At 42.2% G+C, this 23,038-nt stretch overlaps 1 pseudogene; it reads right to left on the bottom strand.

The window, feature by feature from the left end:
* Positions 1-22,159: 22,159 nt before the first annotated feature.
* On the bottom strand, positions 22,160-22,277 carry LOC126425650 (5S ribosomal RNA; annotated as a pseudogene).
* Between the last annotated feature and the right edge of the window lie 761 nt (positions 22,278-23,038).

Genomic DNA, 23,038 nt, shown 5'->3' with positions numbered 1-23,038 from the left:
TAGTAAAGGCTGACATTTATAAAAATAATATGACATGGAGGTGAAAAAAATAAAGGAAAAGAATAGAATAAGAAATCTGGTAAACATTAAATATATTCAGATAGTTCTCACAAGCAATTAGGGCTTATTTATAAACAGTATAACTTACATAAGTAATTTTCTGACTGTGTGGTGCGATCAGATTTCAGTCTGTTCTGTGCTAACTTCTTGGTTCACGTTTTTGTCACAAATTACAGTCATTACTTTTCTCCTTCCTTCGAGGCAATTCTTGCACCGTTCAACACCTTCATAACAATAACTTGCCGGTTTACAGTATAGAACATAAATTACTTGAATTTTATTAATTAATAACTGTTGTCTGCACGCTGGCAAGACCGCTCACTTTTATGGCGTAAAGACGACCTTCTTTGCGCTTTCACATTACAAGCAGAAGTACGATAAAATCTGAAGATCTACAAAGGTTTTTACCGTCATCTTTTATTTAAATCGAAGCGGAACGTTCAGTTCAGCTTCTGTTAAAATGTTTCTTTGACTGCGCAATCGATGTATTAGCGTCCGCGGTACATGCGCATCTTTACAGTTACGTAAATTACATAAAACAAATGTCTTTCAAAGAATAGATCTCATCTCATAAGTTGATCATTTAATATACAGCTAGGTGAATGCATTTCCAAGGGTACTCACAGCTTTCATACGACGGAAATCCCAATAATATTACAGGTCGTAATATAACCTTTCTCAATATTTGGCATATACTGTTCAAAACATGGAAGGAAGTTCTTTGGCGAGTGACAGCACTCAAAAGCTGTAAATATTGCTCTGAACGGGTAATACATACAACGAGATAAACAAATTGTGTTTTGTGGATAGAAAGGACCTTTTGCTCAATGGCTGTCAAGCGCTTTCGGAAAGAGGAGTTTGGCAGAGAGAAGCCTGTTAATGTTGGCAGTGAAACACATCTGAAAAAGAATCAGTCGGATGGAGTGAGGGATGTGATAACATGAAACATAAATCTTCGCCACAGGTAATCTTACCTATCTTGTAGCGAAAATACTCGGTTATTCGACCGCAGTAGGGCTGCCATCTTAGCCTTCTCATTTTATACGTTTCTTGTTTTTTATTGACAAAAGTGTCGCTAAGAATACTGACTGGTAGCATAGCACTTTATTCCACCTTCCAGGCGCTGTCGGATGCGGTTTGAAGAATACGCACCTAACGACACAAAAACTGGTCGATCGTAAATACTGACGCAATTTAACAGCAACAGTTATACCAGTTTTATCTTCTACTTTGTATGCATAGGAAGAGTTAATGTTACATCAGCGTTATGCAGAACTATTCCGGTAAACATTCTATACTTCCTCCAAGAATGATGTAAATTATATAAAGTGAATATGTGTTTATCATCTATACTCATAAACGTAGTCCATGGTACTTGAAATAGGATGCGGGACAGAAGAATATTTGTAGGTGGTCTACGTAGCTGAACGCTGAATGTAAAGACTTTTCTTGCATTGTATCCCACACAAAACTCCATATTATGTCGTGTAGTTTTCATTATTTTGTTTTTGCCGTTAGAAGACACTACCCTAAATTTGACAGTGACACCGTTACACTTAGCCTAACTGCATGAAACCCATCTACATCTGTACATATACTCTGCAAACCAGTGTATACTACTTGGTGGTGGGTGCTTCGTACCAATATAACGATTTTATTCATTGTTCACTCCGCCTACTGAGCGAGGGAAAATGTCTGCCTATACACCTGTGTACGCGCCTTACATTTGTATACAACTAAGGCTAGCCGAAGGTGCAGTATTCGCTAAGTTATAGCGAACAATGTGACGAATGTTCTCATAGACGCTATTCATTTTCTACTTTGTTAGCAGCAAATATGAGACATCGATATTTTTAAGGAAATATACTTGTACGCTTTTATCTTTGTGACTGGAAAAGCTTTCGAAGAAGACTTTAACAACATGTAGTGTATGGTACTGGAGCAAACAGTAACAAGATGATACGAATTGCCAACCGCTGTCCCCGAGAAAGGAGAAGAGAGCCCACAAACCTGTGTCTTATTGTATCAAACTGAAGCAAACACGTAAGTCAGATACTACTCGTGTGTTTATTGTTATTACTCTTACATGAAGTGCTCAAAATGCTGACGTTGGCGGTGATACAAGCTGTAAAACGACTGTTGACGGACATATTTCATTCTTGCAACGATACCTCTATGGATAAAAATGTTACGGGTATTAGCCATATACAGTAGCAAATAACTCTACTGCGCGCCCTGCCACTTTGTAACGTTATTTATCCCTGTCCACGAACTATTAGAATGTTATTAGTGCACAGAATACGAACTGCACTCCTCAGGATCTACTGAGACTATTTAGCCGTTAATAACTTGTATATTGGCCTAATCGGATTGAATAAATACGCATAAAACCACACCCGTAACCTGTAATAGAAATAAATGCCTGCGACTGCAAGAGGAGGAATAGCAGCAATGCGTGATCCAACGGCCACAGAGAGCTATCTTCCTACTCTTTATACTCATAGTCCTTACGTACATTGCCTATTTTTCAAACAGTACCTGCCCTTACCCGGTTTGCAGTCGATCTTATGCTGTGCTCCAGCTGTTGTTCCGTGACTAATCTTTATCTAAGCGGCGCACAACTCAGAAAAAGACTCGTGCACTTTGGAAGAAATAACACACTATTCTGGTAAAAATACACTATTTTGTTGGAACCATACGTCCTCTGTTTAGTTTTGGTGTACGACACTAACACGTAGAACACAAAGATCCAGTCGGCACACACCAGACTTTACAGCGCCTACACGGTAGACGCTAAATCCGGTTGAAAAGAAACACTTTTAAATTTAACTCACAAGCAACTCTCTTTTAACATCACAGTAATCTACGTCTACATCTACATTTATACTCTGCAAGCCACCCAACGGTGTGTGGCGGAGGGCACTTTACGTGCCACTGTCATTACCTCCCTTTCCTGTTCCAGTCGCGTATGGTTCGCGGGAAGAACGACTGTCTGAAAGCCTCCGTGCGCGCTCTAATCTCTCTAATTTTACATTCGTGATCTCCTCGGGAGGTATAAGTAGGGGGAAGCAATATATTCGATACCTCATCCAGAAACGCACCCTCTCGAAACCTGGCAAGCAAGCTACACCGCGATGCAGAGCGCCTCTCTTGCAGAGTCTGCCACTTGAGTTTGTTAAACATCTCCGTAACTCTATCACGGTTACCAAATAACCCTGTGACGAAACGCGCCGCTCTTCTTTGGATCTTCTCTATCTCCTCCGTCAACCCGATCTGGTACGGATCCCACACTGATGAGCAATACTCAAGTATAGGTCGAACGAGTGTTTTGTAAACCACCTCCTTTGTTGACGGACTACATTTTCTAAAGACTCTCCCAATGAATCTCAACCTGGTACCCGCCTTACCAACAATTAATTTTATATGATCATTCCACTTCAAATCGTTCCGCACGCATACTCCCAGATATTTTACAGAAGTAACTGCTACCAGTGTTTGTTCCGCTATCATATAATCATATAATAAAGGATCCTTCTTTCTATGTATTCGCAATACATTACATTTGTCTATGTTAAGGGTCAGTTGCCACTCCCTGCACCAAGTGCCTATCCGCTGCAGATCTTCCTGCATTTCGCTACAATTTTCTAATGCTGCAACTTCTCTGTATACTACAGCATCATCCGCGAAAAAACGCATGGAACTTCCGACACTATCTACTAGGTCATTTATATATATTGTGAAAAGCAATGGTCCCATAACACTCCCCTGTGGCACGCCAGAGGTTACTTTAACGTCTGTAGTAATACTGTGGCTGCTATGCGCGTCTTGGAAGCCGCATGGAACTTCCGACACTATCTACTGGGTCATTTATATATATTGTGAAAAGCAATGGTCCCATAACACTCCCCTGTGGCACGCCAGAAGTTACTTTAACGTCTGTAGTAATACTGTGGCTGCCATGCGCGTCTTGGAAACCGAAACACTAGTTAGGTGTGAATCTGCTTGGAAACAGGACCTGCGACATTCTCCAAAATGGAAAAAATACTGACCCACATAGTTTCAAACCGAAGGTCAACCGCAACGACTTAGTAGAACACTGAGAAAGCTCACACCCAGATAATAAGCATCGTCCGACTTATCGTCAGCAAGATGGGAGAAGATGCAGCGACGCGACATAAGCTTTGCTCATTTACGCTACGAACGTCTAAGTCTGTAGGTACTGTTGCAACCAAAATGGTAACTCCACAACCACAAGAAAAGTCACTGCTTACACAACTCTTGCACATTCTGACTCTGTCACCATACAGTGAACAATTACGAAACTTCTAGTGCCACTTCAGGTCCTGCCTCGGTTAACAATCTACATGCTCTGCTTCAAAAAAAGGCATGCGACCCTTATTTATAACTTCCCTGCTGAATATGAAATCAGACGTGTCACTTTTCCTAATATTAAGACTTTGAGCGTGCTATTTGCCGCACTGAGTCCTTCACGGGCAAATCTTTCGTAACACTGCTTGAAACACTTTTACGATCATACTAACTCCTTAAAAAACACATTTCTCTACATGAATTACTTTTTCTTCTCCCTGGTTTCAGTGCTTGAGGCAGGTCAATCCGCTTATGGCTAACAGTTGTCTGCCCTTGCAAACTGCGTCTTGCTTTTAGTTCTTTCGCTTCGTATCCTCGCTCCAACACTCCAGAATTCTACCGATGTTTCACTCCGAGGCTTCCATGGATGACTTGCATTCTAACGGATTTGGATTCGGCCATTGAGCGCTCCAACGATTTCTGATGCTAGCGCTCAATTAAATTTTAAATATCTATCAACCCGACAGTCCGCTTACGATGCGGTATGCACCAAACAATCTCACATTAGAGAGATGCACGTTAATGACATGTTCCATTAACGTTCCTTTTCTTAATCTACGACTTGACTGCTTCAAAAATGGTTCAAATGGTTCTGAGCACTATGGGACTTAACATCTGTGGTCATCAGTCCGCTGGAACTTAGAACTACTTAAACCTAACTAACCTAAGGAAATCACACACATCCATGCCCGAGGCAGGATTAGAACCTGCGACCGTAGCAGTCGCGCGGTTCCGGACTGCGCGCCTAGAACCGCTAGCCCACTTGACTACTTCGCTTAAACAGTGGGAAACGAGCATTATCGACGAGATAGTAGATCACAGCTGTGTCTTAATTTACTAAAACTTTTGTCTCGTAGCCTGACACAAACCAAGCGGGTTACTGCGAGCGAAAGTCAATTTCGACGATAAACTGATGACTCGAAACGAAACAGAGAGTGAAGAGTGCAACCTCAGAACACTACCTATCGTCTCAAACACAACACCCACAGGTCGAGTTCCAATTCGATGCTCAGATTGTAATGGTACTTGAATTACGTAACCATTACGGCACCTCACCTCAGCTTCTCGGTACCAGCAATTTTCTACTGTGTTTCTGTAAAGTATTTAACATATTTCTGAGACAACATTCAGATTTGATTTCATTAATGTAGAGGTACTTTGATACATCGATATGTTTATGTTGCAATGATATTATTCTTATGCCGGCCGGAGTGGCCGAGTGGTTAAAGGCGCTACAGTCTGGAACCGCACGACCGCTACGGTCGCAGGTTCGAATCCTGCCCTGGGCATGGATGTGTGTGATGGTCTTAGGTTAGTTAGGTTTAAGTAAGTCTAAGTTCTAGGGGACTTATGACCACAGCAGTTGAGTCCCATGTGCTCAGAGCCATTTGAACCGCGCAAGCGGTTATTAGAGAGTCAAGTCTCGGTCGTCATGTTGAAAAGATGCAAATTGTAGTTAGTTTATAAAATGCGAACTTTAACAGTGAGGAGGATATTTTCAAGCATGTTTTATATTGTGAAGTGATGTTTTGTGAGTTACGTGATACTGCAATAAAAGTAATAAAAAAAGAAGTGTAACTTAAATTCGGAGTGCTGATTAGTTTTTTACATCACCATTGTGCTAACTTGCAAAAGTTTAATCTTCAAGAATGGTTTTTGAAACATATGTATAAAACTTTTGAATATCGCGGAATAACACCTAGGCCTCTTTGCATCCGAGCTTGGAATCATCACTACCTAGATTTTCGACGGTTGAGCCACGAGTTCACAACGAGACCAGCGTGGGAAACACGAAAAGATGAGGCCTAGTTTATCCATTATTTCATGAAATGACATTATTAACTGTGCTCTAATGACACCTGCTACATAATGTAACTTTGTTGTTGCCCGAAAATGCAATATTTAGCAGTGTGAGCAACACTACAATCATAATTAAATTTTACCTTTGTGTGGTAGGGTTGTTAGAAGATCCAGAAAGCGAGGTAGATGTATTTCAGTATCGTTGTACTGAGGGTTCATCAACAAGATAGGAATTGCTGATCCAAGTAGTCATTCCCATTAGGTGTTTCCGCAGTAACCTCTGGATTCGTGTCCACTGCCAGCGGAACTAATAAAGGATGAACCGAAATTCGCACACTCAGACGCTACAGCACGATTCGTTGCGTACTAACAGTACAAAAAAGTCTGTAGCAAAATATTATCCTGTGGATATTTTTGGTAAATATTGGGCGTCAAACTAAGGCAGTTTAACAAAATTTTAATTACATGTGCAACAGATGTGCTGATTCATTGTAGTGTCAGAGTTATGCCTAGTTAGTGCAGTGGATAGAGTTTTGCGTTAGAATACCCAAGTCCGTGAGTTATATTCCTGTTCTAGGTGTACTTTCTTATTTTCTAATTTTAAGCCGTTTGAGTAGTTACTTGTCTTCTTTATCGGTACCCAGCAACTGCAACAAGACTTAAACAAAACACGTGTAATTACATAACACCAACAAGCAAATGAGGGTAGAGTCGTTATTATTGCACTTTTAAATACATAGTTTGTCTTTAATCTTTTACTCCGTTCTCTTCTTCACCCTACACATCTCCATCCTTTCCACTCCATTGTCAGCATCACTTCCACCAAAGTAAAAACAAACCGACTCCGACTCCTCTGCTTCTCAGTCTATCCCTGCTTTCCTAATCCTAACCACGAAAACCTCGTAGCCACGCCATAAGTGAATTGCTTCACACTACTTAATCAGCTACGTTCGACTCAGTTTACCTGTTCACTTCTGCCGTCGTCGGAAGAGCGGGGTGCCAAACTAAGCAACGAAACCGCAGAAGGGTACAGTCCCTGCAGGCAGCACCGACAAGTGAGAAACGCCGGCGCAGCCACGCCTTCTACAGTTTCGCTACACCACCACAGTTGGTGGAATACTTAGAGCTGAGCAGAGGAACGGTCGCCCTGTTGGCAGTCAAAGATTAAGAAGACAGCATCGTCTTAGACAGACCACCAGTGTCTTAAAAGTCTTAAGAAGAACGTCAGTGTGATCGTTATGTCACTTACACTTCAAGTGAAATATCTTGTAGATTTTTCTGTGTAAAGTGATTCTTTAACAATCACAGACAGTTGTAAGCACTCAGAACATGCCTTTGGAAACGGATAGAGCCAAGTTAAGCAAATCTTCACATCTATATTGTTAAGTGAACTAATACACTACTGGCCATTAAAATTGCTACACCACGAAGATGACGTGCTACAGACGCGAAATTTAACCGACAGGAAGAAGATGCTGTGATATGCAAATGATTAGGTTTTCAGAGCATTCACACAAGGTTGGCGCCGATGGCGACACCTACAACGTGCTGACATGAGGAAAGTTTCCAACCGATTTCTCATACACAAACAGCAGTTGACCGGCGTTGCCTGGTGAAACGTTGTTGTGATGCCTCGTGTAAGAAGGAGAAATGCGTACCATCACGTTTCCGACTTTGATAAAGGTCGGATTGTAGCCTATCGCGATTGCGGTTTATCGCATCGCGACATTGCTGCTCGCGTTGGTCGAGATCCTATGACTTAGCAGAATATGGAATCGGTGGGTTCAGGAGGGTAATACGGAACGCCGTGCTGGATCCCAACGGCCTCGTATCACTAGCAGTCGAGATGACAGGCATTTTATCCGCTTGGCTGTAACGGATCGTGCAATCACGTCTCGATCCATGAGTCAACAGATGGGGACGTTTGCAAGACATTAACGATCTGCACGAACATTTCGACGACGTCTGCAGCAGCATGGACTATCAGCTCGGAGACCATGGCTGCGGTTACCCTTGACGCTGCATCACAGACAGGAGCGCCTGCGATGGTGTACTCAAAGACGAACGTGGATGCACGAATGGCAAAACGTCATTCTTTCGGAAGAATCCAGGTTCTGTTTACAGCATCATGATGGTCGCATCCGTGTTTGGCGACATCGTGGTGAACGCACATTGGAAGCGTGTATTCGTCATCGCCATACTGACGTATCACCCGGCGTGGTGGTATGGGTTGCCTTTGGTTACACGTCTCAGTCACCTCTTGTTCGCATTGACGGCACTTTGAACAGTGGATGTTACATTTGAGATGTGTTACGAACCGTGGCTCTACCCTTCATTCGATCCCTGCGAAACCCTACATTTCAGCAGCACGACCGCATGTTGCAGGTCCTGTACGGGCCTTTCTGGATACAGAAAATGTTCGACTGCTGCCCTGGCCAGCACATTCTCCAGATTTTTCACCAATTGAAAATGTCTCGTCAATGGTGGCCGAGCAACTGGCTCGTCACAATACGCCAGTCACTACTCTTGATGAACTGTGGTATTGTGGGCAGCTGCACGTGTACATGCCATCCAAGCTCTGTTTGACTTAATGCCCATGAGTATCAAGGCCGTTATTACGGCCAGAGGTGGTTGTTCTGGGTACTGATTTCTCAGGAACTATGCGCCCAAATTGTGTGAAAATGTAATCACTTGTCAGTTCTAGTATTATATATTTATTCAATGAATACCTTTTTATCATCTGCATTTCTTCTTGGTGTAGCAATTTTAATGGCCAGTAGTGTATTTTATACATTATAATTCCACTCGTTTTCGTCCTGGAGCAATCCAAAGAACTCAGCATTGGACCGGCGAGTGTTATTTTTGTCTGGTACAACAATCGTGTATATCACTTTTATGACTATACAAGGTATATTAGCAACCTACTTTACGGTTAATTAACAAATTCTGTTGCGTTTATTTTACTTCGCCGATGAACGTGAAAGAAATGGTCACTCGCTCCCGTGCTACTCTTGTAACGGATGATGCAGCCGTGATGTTAACAAGGGAAAGTCCCCAACGCACCCCCGCTCAGATTTTTGGTGCGGTGTCCCTCTGGATAACCCGTCAAAAACTGAACACAGATCTAGCATGAAAACAGGAAGAAGGTACACTGAACACCGCAAAAAGAAGCAAAATGGAAACAGTGAACATCGAAGCTCTAGACGCGGAACATCGAGCGAAGAGCCAGGGCGCTGTAGTTCTTCGGTAACGGTGTTAGATTGCAAAGCGGGAGATCCACCTTCAAATATCCTTCGTGCTCCATATTTTTTTCCACGAAATTATGAACTGTCCGTATGGTCACTGACGTATCTGTTTTCTTTCTGTAGTCTTTCAATTGTCATACTATACATTGGATATAGAATATGAGTCATTTGGTGAGAATTTAAAGTAAATGTGATGAATAGTGAAAGGAGGCGAGATGTCGCTTAGGCATCTCAGAGAAATCAAAACAACAAACAAACGAGTATGAACTATGTTACAACAAAGCAATCAAGAGTCAAAATTCTAAAAACGTTAAAAACGTATGTTTTAATAGATCACAGGGAAAACTGTGTCGTTATGAAACTGTTGCGTTCATTCATTGCAGCTCATATGACAAACTCATATCCTTGTATCACAGGGTCGATGTACCCTCCCCTGAGTCAAGCCAGTCCACGACTGTTGCAACTGATCCTTGGTGTCCAGACATGGGTTCCTTATCAAACCTTCATCTACTATGGCGCCTCTACAACCCCTAGAAGCCTGTAATAGGAATTTTGAATCATACTATATACGTAGGTCTCTGAGCCGTGTTGGCGCCGTTTGTAGGTTTCCTCCCTCTCTCGAAGGCCAGACCGTATCCTTTAGTTGGCATGGTTGCGGTTGTTTGGCTTCTTCTGGTCTTGACTGGCGCCACTCGTTTTGCAAGCATTGCCTGTCTGCTAATGGCAGCAAAGGCGGATATCAGTATGTAATAACTGCTGATCTGTCTTTGGGGCGACGTCGTTGTTTTTCCGTGTCGTGTGAGTGTGGTAGTTCGGTTGGGGGCGGGCACACGCTGGAACCGCTGGCGGCGAACATGGACTGCCGGTTGGCAGGGCTGCGGTCACGAGGGTAAACCAGATCCTGCAGGCTTTAAGAAGAGTGCATTTTAATTCAAGTACAGAAACCTCCACCACTGTGACATCTCGCTATTCTCCAGTGACTTGGGTTCGTGTTGCTGCTCATAGGTCGCCGAGGCTAAGAGCAGCGAGTGTAGTGCTTGGGGAAGGCGGATCTGATTAGCTCTCCTCGATTTCTTATTACTAGTTACTGTCTTCAGCTTGTTACAGTTTGTTAAGTTCAACCAGCGGTATTTTTCCTGTCTGGTGGCCGCTAACGCCCCAGTTACCTGCCCTGGAGGGCAGTGTAAGTAACGGTAGTGTATGTTTCCTCTTGCCGCTGCTGTACGGTAAGGCGTGTAATTTTGACAGCTTTCTTGATTGTAGGCCGTTTGTGGTTCTTCTACTCTGGTGGTAGTGGTTCCTTTCTCGTTCCGGGCGCTCTAAACAAAGTATTCTGGGGGCATAGTGCAGTCCGCCGGTTCCGGCTTTGGCATGTTGTTCCATTCTTGCATTTGGTTTATTGGACGTCAGGTAGCTTCAGTAAGATAATCATAAGTCTGTTACCATCTTGTAAAGTGAATGCAACTCTTGGCTGCCTATCTCATCGCTCGCGAAAATGTTTGTTGCCGGACATTCTCAGAGGTCGATTCCTGGAGCACCGTCTGTGGCCCCTTGTGTTACAAAGTTTACGATCACCTTATTTCACCCGTTTGGTGATCAGTTGCTTGTTTTTTATTAACCTTTACTATTTTATTTGCTGTTTTACAGCAGGTTTATAAATCGTTTATACCATTGCCGCTGCCGGCCGCGGTGACCGTGCGGTTCTGGCGCTGCAGTCCGGAACCGCGGGACTGCTACGGTCGCAAGTTCGAATCCTGCCTCGGGCATGGATGTGTGTGATGTCCTTAGGTTAGTTAGGTTTAAGTAGTTCTAAGTTCTAGGGGACTGATGACCTAAGATGTTAAGTCCCATAGTGCTCAGAGCCATTTGAACCATTGCCGCTCCTGGCGTGTAAGACCTTCAGCCGTGATTATGGTAATTTGCCTTAAAATTTCAATTTGCTGTTTGTATTTTCGCAGTAAGCCTTAAAACCTTATTTACTGCCATTCCTTGAGTCTGATGCCTTCTGCTGTGTTTGTGGTGACTTAACCTTTAATATTTCAATACCTGTAAGTTGTAAATTGCAGCAAGTTCTTAAACAATTCTTAATTTATTGCCATTCTTGTCGTGTAAGGCTTTCAGCCGTGATCACAGTGGCTTTTTTTTTTTAAGAAAAAAACATTTTTGTGTCTGTGTTTTATGGTGATTTGCTAAATTGTAACGCACTGAATACTATTATTTACACAGGTGTTTATTCCTTCATTAATAAAGTGTGGTTTTTTAAATTTATTGTTGAGTCTGGAATTACTGTTATAGAAATAAATGCGTGTAACTTGTAACCTCCCCACAAAAATTAATGAAAAATAATTAAATGTGAATGGACATCGTGCTGTAAAACGTAACCTCCCAGCAGAAATAAAAGAAAAGTCTATGATAATGAAAACGAGCCAAATGTTTGGTCCCCACAAAAATTATAGAATAATAATGACCCAATGTAAACTCGACACAAAAATTGTGAAATGAACATTAATCCTTAAACCCACAATAATAGGGCAGCATCGCTGACCTTAGGCCCTGTGCAATAATTAACCTGATAAATTGATTCTGGGAGGAAAAGCATAGGAAATATTGTTTCAATTGGAATGATTCTTTTCTTAAAAAGGCTTGCTTTGAAAACAAAATTATTATTGGGGAATTTCTTGAACAAATTAATTACAATTAACATACATTACATTATCAGATATGCTCAATGCTGCTTCATTACCTTATTTAACAATATACCTCGTCCCGAACCGTGACCAGAGACCCATGTCGACGCCCGCCGACTCCTCACACACTACTTCCGACTGACTACAACTCGCAACTGAACTCTCGCGCGGTCAAGCGCAGACTAGCAACGATAAACAACTCTCTGGTCAGAGATTCTGTCATGCCTCGCCATCGCTGGTACTGAATACATACGCGTTTCAATCTGTAAAAGGCAACCAATAGTAACTCATTACGGCCCCGTCCACAATCATAACCGAATCCTGCCCTTCCCTGACTATCAGGGTTCAGTCTCCATTTGACCTTTTGGTCGAATCATGCAATATCCAGATTTGTGGGACATTCCGATTTGACAGCGGCCCGATATCGCATTGAATGGGAACGTGAGGATGGAGTTCGCGTGTGAGGTCGTCCGACACCGGTTCTATTGGGGACAGATCTGGGGATTCTGCTGGTCACGGTAGTACCTCAGCGTCAGGCAAACAGCTCATAGAAATACGTACCATGTGAAGAAGAACATTTTTCTGTTGGGAAATGGCACCACGATGCTGTCGCGTGAGAGGCAACACATGAAGACGCGGGATGTCTGTGGCGTACCGTTCTGCTGTCCTATAGAGTTCCCTCACTCACTACCAGCGGTGACGCGAAGTCGTAGTCGATGGGTCCCCTTGTCCCCTTACCCTCACGCCAGGAGGAGCACTGCTTGGCCTCTCCAAAACATTCGAAGAACGCCATCTCTCCCCACGTCGCCACTATACTCGCCTACGATGGTCATCTGGGGTACTGCAGAACCGCGATTAATCGTAGAATATAAATTTTTTTTGTTTATTTGGCCTTTGAGTGTGTACTCAATATAGCCATTGGCAACACATAGTGGCAATGTACACATAATTGAATAAACAAATACAGAAATGCATATTTACAAGAATAAAAAGCTTAACTGTTACAGTTTTGTACAGAATGTTTTAAAAATTGAATTGAATTGAATTGGAAAATAATTAAAAGTGTCTTGGCTTACAATTCACACCAATTCTGAAATAACTTCATCAGCAAAACATATTTATAATTTACGTACACCATTAAAACCTACAGATTGTAACCAGTACTCTTGATGAAGTTAACTATCACTTTATATAGACGACCGTCTTTAGTACACAAAAGAGAAGAAGCTGATTGAGGAAGATGGTAGCCCACACTCAGCAATGTCTTCAGAAAGACCAACCGTTCACGGTCAAATTTAGGGCACATAAATAAGATGTGGTTGACATCAGCTTCCGACTCAGGACACACTCACATGCTGGTGAACTGTAAACGTTGATCCGATGTAGATGTTGTGGGAAAGAGGCATGATTGAAGCGGAGTCTTATGATGGTAGAAATCGTGGATCGGTCCAGATGTGTCCTCATGAACCACGGCTGTGAAGGAATCCGAGGTTGTAGCAGTGCGTAATAACCACCTTTTGTCTGTTGAGAAACGTTCCACATTTCCTGCCATTGTTGTCTTGCGTGATCCTTGACTTCACGTAAGTTGTCAGTATAAGGAACGTGCAGATCCAGGACGGTGCCTAAGGTTGCCGCTTGTTTGGCTAATGCATCAACTTCATCATTATAGAGGATACCAGAGTGGGAAGGTACCCACAACAAATGGATCGTCCGGCCCGTGCGTGTGCTGCGACGCCACTCATGTTACGGCAAGAAAGGAAGGATGAATTGATTGTTGGTGTTAATAACGATCATTCTCCTTTACCTCCTCTGCATTACTGCAGATGACATGTCACTGAGCACATTTTGTTCTGTGCATGCAGTACACGTGAGGCGCCTAGTTGTTTCCACTGCACTGTGTGGAATACGAAGGTTCTGTTATAGTTCACTAACGTGCTGTCTTCAAGTTGGTGTCCCCAGCGCAGAAAACAGCACGCAGGTCGTAGTTTCTGTATCTTGAGGCTGAAACTGACTTTTAGCGAGGTTCTGTTCTGAAATAATGTATCACTTCTTTGGGATGCCACTTGCATATTTTAATATAGCCACACGAGAAGACTACATGATCTTAATACAACACCTTCTGATACAGCAAAGTACATGATCAAACACAATGTTTACGAAAATGTATCTTTACACTATTTGTCGCACGTGTCTGTGCCTCATGACTGCCGGAGTGAATCTTTTAATACTGAATACTGGCAAACACATCCCGCGACAGACAACATGTTTGTTCTTCTCGACTGCCTAATCAAGAATGACGAACAGGAACTTAAATAAAAATTGGAAACACATTCTACGACAGACAACATGTCTGTTCTTCTCGACTGCCTAATCCAGAGTGACGAACAGCCCGAAACACTTCGCGCGCCATACTAGAAAAGGCGTGACCCGAACGCTTCCAAAGTGCTTCATATGCAGTTTCGTCAGTCTTTTGTTTTTGATTTAAATTGTTTTTAATAATTCTAAAATCACTGACTGATAGCTGTTGAGAGATATTCATATTAAAAAGTGAAGTCATTCCAATGAGTTGTTTAACTAATAATAATAACTATACTTTAACGTTTTGGCGCCCTTGCTCCGAACACAGCAGCCAATCACAAAGCAGTAGCATTATGCAGGCGGTGTTTCTCACGGAAATGGTACCGAACCTAACATCTGTGACAGGTACCTCATACCACATTTCGTCACCTATATACTTCTTGCATCTCCACTGCTCTGGGAACAGCTTCTTGGAGCCTAATACGATGGCTGACTAAGCCAGAAATATTACACATCCCCTTCCTTCGGAGATTTCCAAAAATTGGGATGTTCTCGAATCTGTCAAGAGCCAAACTATCACACTATCCCTACTTTGATATCAACGCGTAAACATGGAGATGGCTTTTACATATTTTCTCTATCATTATTAGTAAACTGTTCCAAAAATCTGAGAATAAGAAAATTATATGATGACTGCAATAAATTCAAAACAGTAACACCCTACACCACAAACATTATCAACATGAAGTTACATCTACTGATCACACAATAATTTGAACAAGAAGTCAACATTTTACAAACAGCATATCATTGTATGATTACAGAAAACATATGAGAAATATGAGAATTTTCAAAGAAAATCACATAAAACAGAATAACAATCGAGTTCATAGCTGTCTTTCAAATTCGCCAAAAAAAGTTATAAAGTTACCTAAACACACAGCATCTCAAAAAGTAATCACCTATTATCGGCTCATTGCCGTCCTTCAAGAGACACAAAGAAAGTTACAATGTGCAGCCTATGCTGATCGGTCACAGCACCGCTCCAAACGCAGCCCGGCTGCTCCTTGTCTCTGGCCAGTGCTGCAGAAGACACAGAATGATGCAGGGTTCCATTACTCGTCTCTGCATGGCAGGCTCAGATGTGGAGGGCGATGTGGTTGGTGCGCAATTCGGTGGCGATGTGGTTGGTGCGCAATTCGGTGATCCTCCCTTGTGGAGATCAGACGTGGTCGACCGGAATCTCGACAACGAATGCGTTCCCATTGAATGCAATATGGGGCCACTGTCACATCGGAATGTCCCACAAACCTGGATAGTGCATGATTCGACCAAACGCTCAAATGGAGGCCTACGTATACAGTCCGATTCAAAATTGCTATTACAGGCTTCCAGGGGTTGTAGAGGCTCCCTAGTAGATGAAGTTTTGACAAGGAACTCATGCCTGAAAATGTGCCGTTTAGATTTTGACCATCGAATACTTTCAAAACTCCCACTTCACGGTACGCACTCAGCGGAGACAGTGAGCTCTGAGATGACCTGTGCGCTGTAGGAGCACATGCCATTGGCAGTGTTTCCAGTATTTGTCCTCGGGTTCTCCTCCATGTGACGAAGGACTTTCCCTTAAAATTCGAGAGTACAGCGCGTTGGTGGATCACCACAGCCAACCCTCCTAGTTTCGAACCTACCAATTTCTCGCAGTCGTTGTTGAAGTCGGACGAAGGAGTCGTGCGATGTCATAATCACAACACGGACTGACGATTTATGTGCGTACCATGAAGCACGAGATTTGAAAGTGCTCCGACCTTCAAACTGATTTTACATCCAAGCGATTCATTTCAGGACGTGGGTTCCTCATCAAAACTTCATCTACTAAAGTCCCTATTGCAACCACTAGAAGCCTGTAATAGGAATTTTAATTATTCTGCATGTCCTACCAGATCAGGTAACAATACTAAACACGAACAACAGAATGCCTGCGGTGTCCGTTCCACCTGTCAGAAAAAAATTGCAAACTCTAAACATTTATATACCCGCTGGTGGTATGTACGAACTTACATTGACATAGGACCATGTCTTCCAGGTGCTTCACCATTACTGTCGGGCTACGTACTAGCAAACTAAACAAATACAATTAAAATAATTAACTGTTGAATCACAGAGTATTACGGGATGTAGATGGAGCCTAGGCTATAAAGTGACTTGCCAAGTATTTGTGCAGATGCATATACACAGACGTAATTTGAAGCTATCGTTGCCATATCATTATATCTACTTTAATTATCCTTACTGCAGTGGCAAAAACAAAGGATTGCCATTACACTACGTTTATTTTTACGAAAAGGTGCTGCAATCAGGAAGCAACCAGCTCACTGTACGCAATTGCGCAATTATCCAATTAAAGTTTTTGTACACGTCGTCTGTGTAATTGATACAGTGGCTGATTGCCGTCGTAGTGACGTTACTGCAAAAATAAAACCTCTCCATGAACGCCTGGGCTCGCACTTCCATAGTCTTCATCATTTGCAAAAGAATTTTTTGAATTTCTTACTTTTCCTCTGAACAACGTACTCCTATAGAAAGAGGTGAAAGCATTTTTAAGGTTTCTAGCTTATTTTTGCTATTCGATGAGAGTGATGTGAGTTCTCTTTTTCATTTAATGAGTCATACTTCGGCCTTGTACACTAGATACATTTTTTTCACACTGAAGTCTTTCTTAATCGATATGTTACGCCAGAGAGGTTCTGTATACAAGCAATGTGATCTTTGGTTGCTAGTACTATCGTCGTTGGCAGTATATATGTCTATTGTTGTTACGCTGGTCGGCGGTTGGGAATACCTAGCAGTACACTTAGGTGCAAACGTAGATGATGTTGATTTTTGGAAATATGGTTTTGTAAAGATTCATTTCAGAGTTGCGAAGATATTCAGGTAATATCGACGCTTCATTGCTTGCTCACGCGTGTTTTATGATGAATTTGAGAAACGTAAATTTTCGGTGTGTTTTTCTTCATTGATTCGGGACGGGTAGTGTAATTGTCGAAACGAGATTAAGCAACATTGTCTGCTCTCACAGATGTAGATTTATCGCTGCTTTAGCATTTCTTTAACGATTTACGTGAGAGATTTGTACTTTTTCAAAAGAAGTAAATTTTGTAATAGATAAAATGAGCTTCGTAATACACTTTTTATATGCTAGTCTATTCTGTATCATTCAGTAAGTTCAGTTTCTTTCACCGTCCCCATACTAAACTGTTATTTTGTAATCGACTGTCACCGCATTGCACATTGCAGAACACAGGCACTTACAGCTTGAAGTATGAGGTGCTTAACATAGATGCTTTTCGTTACATTGCAATTTTGCAAGGTTTTCTTTAGTTGGTTTGTTACTGCGCTACATTTCAACATCCACCACTTTCGAGCAGTACTGAGTTTCCATTACAACAACAGTCGCGAAAGTTTGTTAGGAGCAGTTTAACATCACACGTACGCCGCAATAAGATTATTTACCGTTAAGCATTACATTTCAAAATTCTCCTCAGGGTCAGTTGAATTAATATTTAGTTCAGATCACCTTTTTCGTGTCAGACATTACTACCCTTACAATGCAGTGTCGCATGTTCGCATATCTGTGATTTAATGTCCGGATTTTACTTAGTCAGTTCGGGTGGTGAAGCTGCAGGGGATTTTAACAGAAGCATTCTGGTCATTTTGCATTACTGAGTTCGATCTGTAATTTTATGCAGAATTTTAACTTTGTTAGTTTTGCATGTTAGTAATGCAAGACACGTATTGTGACGTCATTCGTAATACGTCTGCATAATACATAACTCCCCCCCCCCTCCCTCCCCCATGAACCGTGGACCTTGCCGCTGGTGGGGAGGCTTGCGTGCCTCAGCGATACAGATAGCCGTACCGTAGGTGAAACCACAACGGAGGGGTATATCTGTTGAGAGGCCAGACAAACGTGTGGTACCTGAAGAGGGACAGCAGCCTTTTCAGTAGTTGCAGGGGCAACAGTCTGGATGATTGACTGATCTGGCCTTGTAACATTAACCAAAACGGCCTTGCTGTGCTGGTACTGCGAACGGCTGAAAGCAACGGGAAACTACAGCCGTCATTTTTCCCGAGGGCATGTAGTTTTACTGTATGGTTAAATGATTGTGGCGTCCTCTTGGGTAAAATATTCCGGTGGTAAAATAGTCCCCCAATCGGATCTCCGGCGGAGACTACTCAGGAGGACGTTGTAATCAGGAGAAAGAAAACTGGCATTCTACAGATCGGAGCGTGGAATGTCAGATCCCTTAATGGGGCAGATAGTTTAGAAAATTTAAAAAGGCAAACGGATAGTTAAAGTTAGATATGGTGCGACTTAGTGGAGTTCGGTGGCAGGAGGAAAAAGTCAGGTAAATACAGGGGTACAAATACAAAATAAAATGCGGGTAATGAAGGAGTAGGTTTAATAATGAATAGGAAAATAGAAATGCGGGTAACCTACTACAAACAGCATAGTGAACGCATTATTGTGGCCAAGATAGATACGAAGCCCACGCCTACTACAGTAGTACAAGTTTATATGCCAAGTAGCTCCGCACATGACGAAGAGATTGATTAAATGTATGATGAGGTAAAAGAAATTATTCAGATAGTGAAGGGAGGCAAAAATTAAATAGTCATGGGTGACTGGAATTAGATAGTAGGAAAAGGGAGAGAAGGAAACGTAGTAGGTTAATACGGATTGAGGGGAAGGAATGAAATAGGAAGCCGCCTGGTAGAATTTTGCACAGAGCATAACTTAATCATAGATAACACTTGGTTCAAGAATCATGAAAGAAGGTTGTATACACGGAAGAACGCTGGAAATACTAGAAGGTTTCAGATAGATTATATAATGGTAAGACAGAGATTTAAGAACCAGGTTTCAAATTGTAAGACATTTCTAGGGGCAGATGTGGACTCTAACCACAATCTATTCGTTATGAACTGTAGGTTAAAACTGAAGAAACTGCAAAAAGGTGGGAATTTAAGGAGATGGGACCTGGATAAACTGAAAGAATCAGAGGTTGTACAGAGTTTCAGGGAGAGCATAAGGGAACAATTGACAGGAAGGGGGAAAGAAATAGAGTAGAAGCAGAATGGGTAGCTTTGAGAGATGAAATAGTGAAGGCAGCAGAGGGTCAAGTAGGTAAAAAGACGAGGACTAGTAGAAATCCATTGGTAACAGAAGAGATACTGAAATTAATTGATGAAAGGAGAAAATACAAAAATGCAGTAAATGATGCAGGCAAAAAGGAATACAAACGTCTCAAAAATGATATCGACAGGAAGAGCAAAATGGCTAAGCAGGCATGGCTAGAGGACAAATGTAAGGATGTAGAGACTTACCTCACTAGGGGTAAGATAGATACTGCCTACAGAAAAATTAAAGAGACCTTCGGTGAAAAGAGAGCCACTTGTATGAATATCAAGAGCACTGATGGAAACCCACTTCTAAGCAAAGAAGGGCAAGCAGAAAGGTGGAAGGAGTATATAGAGGGTCTATACAGGGGCGATGTTCTTGAGGATAATATTATGGAAATGCAAGAGGATGTAGATGAAGATGAAATGGGAGATACGATACTGCGTGAAGATCTCGACAGAGCACTGAAAGACCTGAGTCGAAACAAGTCCCCGGGAGCAGACAACATTCCATTACAGCTACTGATAGCCTTGGGAGAGCCTCTCCTGAAAAAACTCTACCATCTGGTGAGCAAGATGTATGAGACAGGCGAAATTCCCTCAGACTCAAGAAGAATATAATAATTCCAATCTTAAAGAATGCAGGTGTTGACAGATGTAAAAATTAACGAACTATCAGTTTAATAAGCCACTGCTGCAAAATACTAACACTAATTCCTTACAGAAGTGTGGAAAAACTAGTAGAAGCCGACCTCCGAGAAGAACAGTTTGGATTCCGTAGAAATGTTGGAAGACGTGAGTGAAACTGACCCTACGACTTATCTTGGAAAATACGTTTCTAGCATTTGTAGACTTATAGAAAGCTTTTGACAATGTTGACTAGAATACTCTCTTCCAAATTCTGAAGGTGGCAGGGGTAAAATACAGGGAGCGAAAGGCTATTTACAATTTGTACAGAAACCAGATGGCAGTTATAAGAGTCGAGGGACATGAAAGGAAAGCAGTGGTTGGGAAGGGAGTGAGACAGGGTTGTAGCCTCTCCCCGATGTTATTCAATCTGTATGTTGTGCAAGTAGTAAAGGAAACAAAAGAAAAATTTGGAGTAGGAATTAAAATCCACGAAGAAGGAATAAAAACTTTGAGGTTCGCCGATGACATTGTAATTCTGTCAGAGACAGCGTAGGACCTGGAAGAGCAGCTGAACGGAATTGACATGGTCTTGAAAGGAGGATATAAGATGAACATGAACAAAAGCTAAACGATGATAATGGCATGTAGTCGAATTAAGTCAGGTGATGCGGAGGAAATTAGATTAGGAAATGAGACACTTAAAGTAGTAAGGGAGTTTTGCTATTTGGGGAGCAAAATAACTGATGATGGTCGAAGCAGAGAAGATATAAAATGTATACTGGCAATGGCAAGGAAAGCGTTTCGGAAGAAGAGAAATATGTTAACATCGAGTATAGATTTAAGCGTCAGGAAGTCATTTCTGAAAGTGTTTGTATGGAGTGTAGCCATGTATGGAAGTGAAACATGGACGATAAATAGTTTAGACAAGAAGAGAATAGAATCTTTCGAAATGTGGTGCTACAGAAGAATGCTGAAGATTAGATGGGGAGATCAGATAACTAATAAGGAGGTATTGAATAGAATTGGAGAGAAGAGAAATTTATGGCACAACTTGACTAGAAGAAGGGATCGGTTGGTAGGGCATATTCTGAGTCATCAAGGGATCACCAGTTTAGTACTGGAGGGCAGCGTGGAGGGTAAAAATCGTAGAGGGAAACCAAGAGGTGAATACACCAAACAGATTCAGAAGGATGTAGGTTGCAGTAGGTACTGGGAGATGAAGAAGCTTGCACAGGATAGAGTAGCATGGAGAGCTGCATCAAACCAGTCTCTGGACTCAAGACCACAACAACATCTAGCATCATTTTGTGATGCATGTATTGCCAGTTTGAAATCGCTCTCACTAAGATCAGGCATTTTCAGTGCTGTATCAGTGGGTCAGGCTTAAGAGTGAACCATTCTGCTCGAATCTAGTCGCCAGTACATATGTACTGCAGCTGTGACAGATTTGCAATAAACTCTTCAACAAACCCGTGTTTTGAGCAAAAGGTATACAATACAAACCTACGTTTTGAGCAAAGATCTATATGATTGTTTATAGGCCTTTAGCTCGTTGATTTTGAGCGCCCACCGTAACAGCGCTGTGCATGATGGAGGTTAGCGCCAGTTAAATGCTTTATATTAATATTATCGAAATTGATACTGCCGTTTGTATTGACAAGTTCAGCAACGAGATTGAACTGAACACCGTCCGAACAGGCCTTGGTAGGCTCAGTGGCACCGACCGGAAGCCGTGTCATCCTTAGCTCACAGGCCTCACGGGATGCGGATATGGAGGGGCATGTGGTCAGTACACCGATCTCCGGGCCGTATTGCGGTTTACGAGACTGGTGCCGCTACTTCTTAATCAAGTAGCTCCTCAGTTTGCCTTACAACGGCTACGTGAACACCGCTTGGCAACAGGGCTCGGCAGACCGGATGGTCACCCATCCAAGTACTAGCCCAGCCCGACAGCGCTTAACTTCGGTGATCTGACGGGAACCGGTGTTACCACTGCGATAATGCCGTCGGCGAATAACTAGATTAAGAGCCGAAAATTACTTACTAGTAATTAAAATAAACGAGAAATTACATGTAGGTGAAAGTACAAATTGCGACACAAGATCTTAAAAGACTTTTTGAAATTTCCTGGATGTCGCCGAGTTTAAGGAAAGTACAGTAACACGAGTGAAGAAAAAGAATAAGGAAATAAAACAAGAATGAAACACTCTTGATTCTGAATTTTCTGTTGCACCTAAGTTTGTTCTCAGACTCGTCACTGCTAATTAGTATATGTGAAGCGCCGACGTCGGCAGTCAGGTTGCCAATGGCTATCTCCATTACTCTGTGACGCCACCAGTACTCCGCCTTTTGCTTTTATACCTTTATTGCAACACCCTTTCCAGTCTTCCTCAGTAACAGTCTGAAAGCAAGTGCTCGCAAGATTCAACCGACTTTCACGTGACATGTCACCGGTTATACTGCGCTCCGTAAACAGTATTTTTATGTTTACCCACCCCAGCTCCATGGCATTTAAATCGCAATTGTATGATGATGACCGAATTATTTTATGACCCTTGCTTGTGGGAAACATGAATACTGCATATGATTTTACAGCCTACCTATTTTTCCGAATTACTTTCTTCTGCAGCTACTCTATCACAGATACTTTCCTATCAGATTTCGTGGGCGGTTTATTGACTTGCCTGTTGTGATGAGGTGTACTTTAAAAAAATGGTTCAAATGGCTCTGAGCACTATGGGACTTAACATCTGAGGTCATCAGTCCCATAAA

The sequence above is a fragment of the Schistocerca serialis genome, chromosome 1, assembly GCF_023864345.2.
Source record: "Schistocerca serialis cubense isolate TAMUIC-IGC-003099 chromosome 1, iqSchSeri2.2, whole genome shotgun sequence".
NCBI classification, from domain to species: domain Eukaryota; kingdom Metazoa; phylum Arthropoda; class Insecta; order Orthoptera; family Acrididae; genus Schistocerca; species Schistocerca serialis.
Note: the sequence above shows the minus strand (reverse complement) of the source record. Positions and strands in the feature narration are given on the sequence as shown.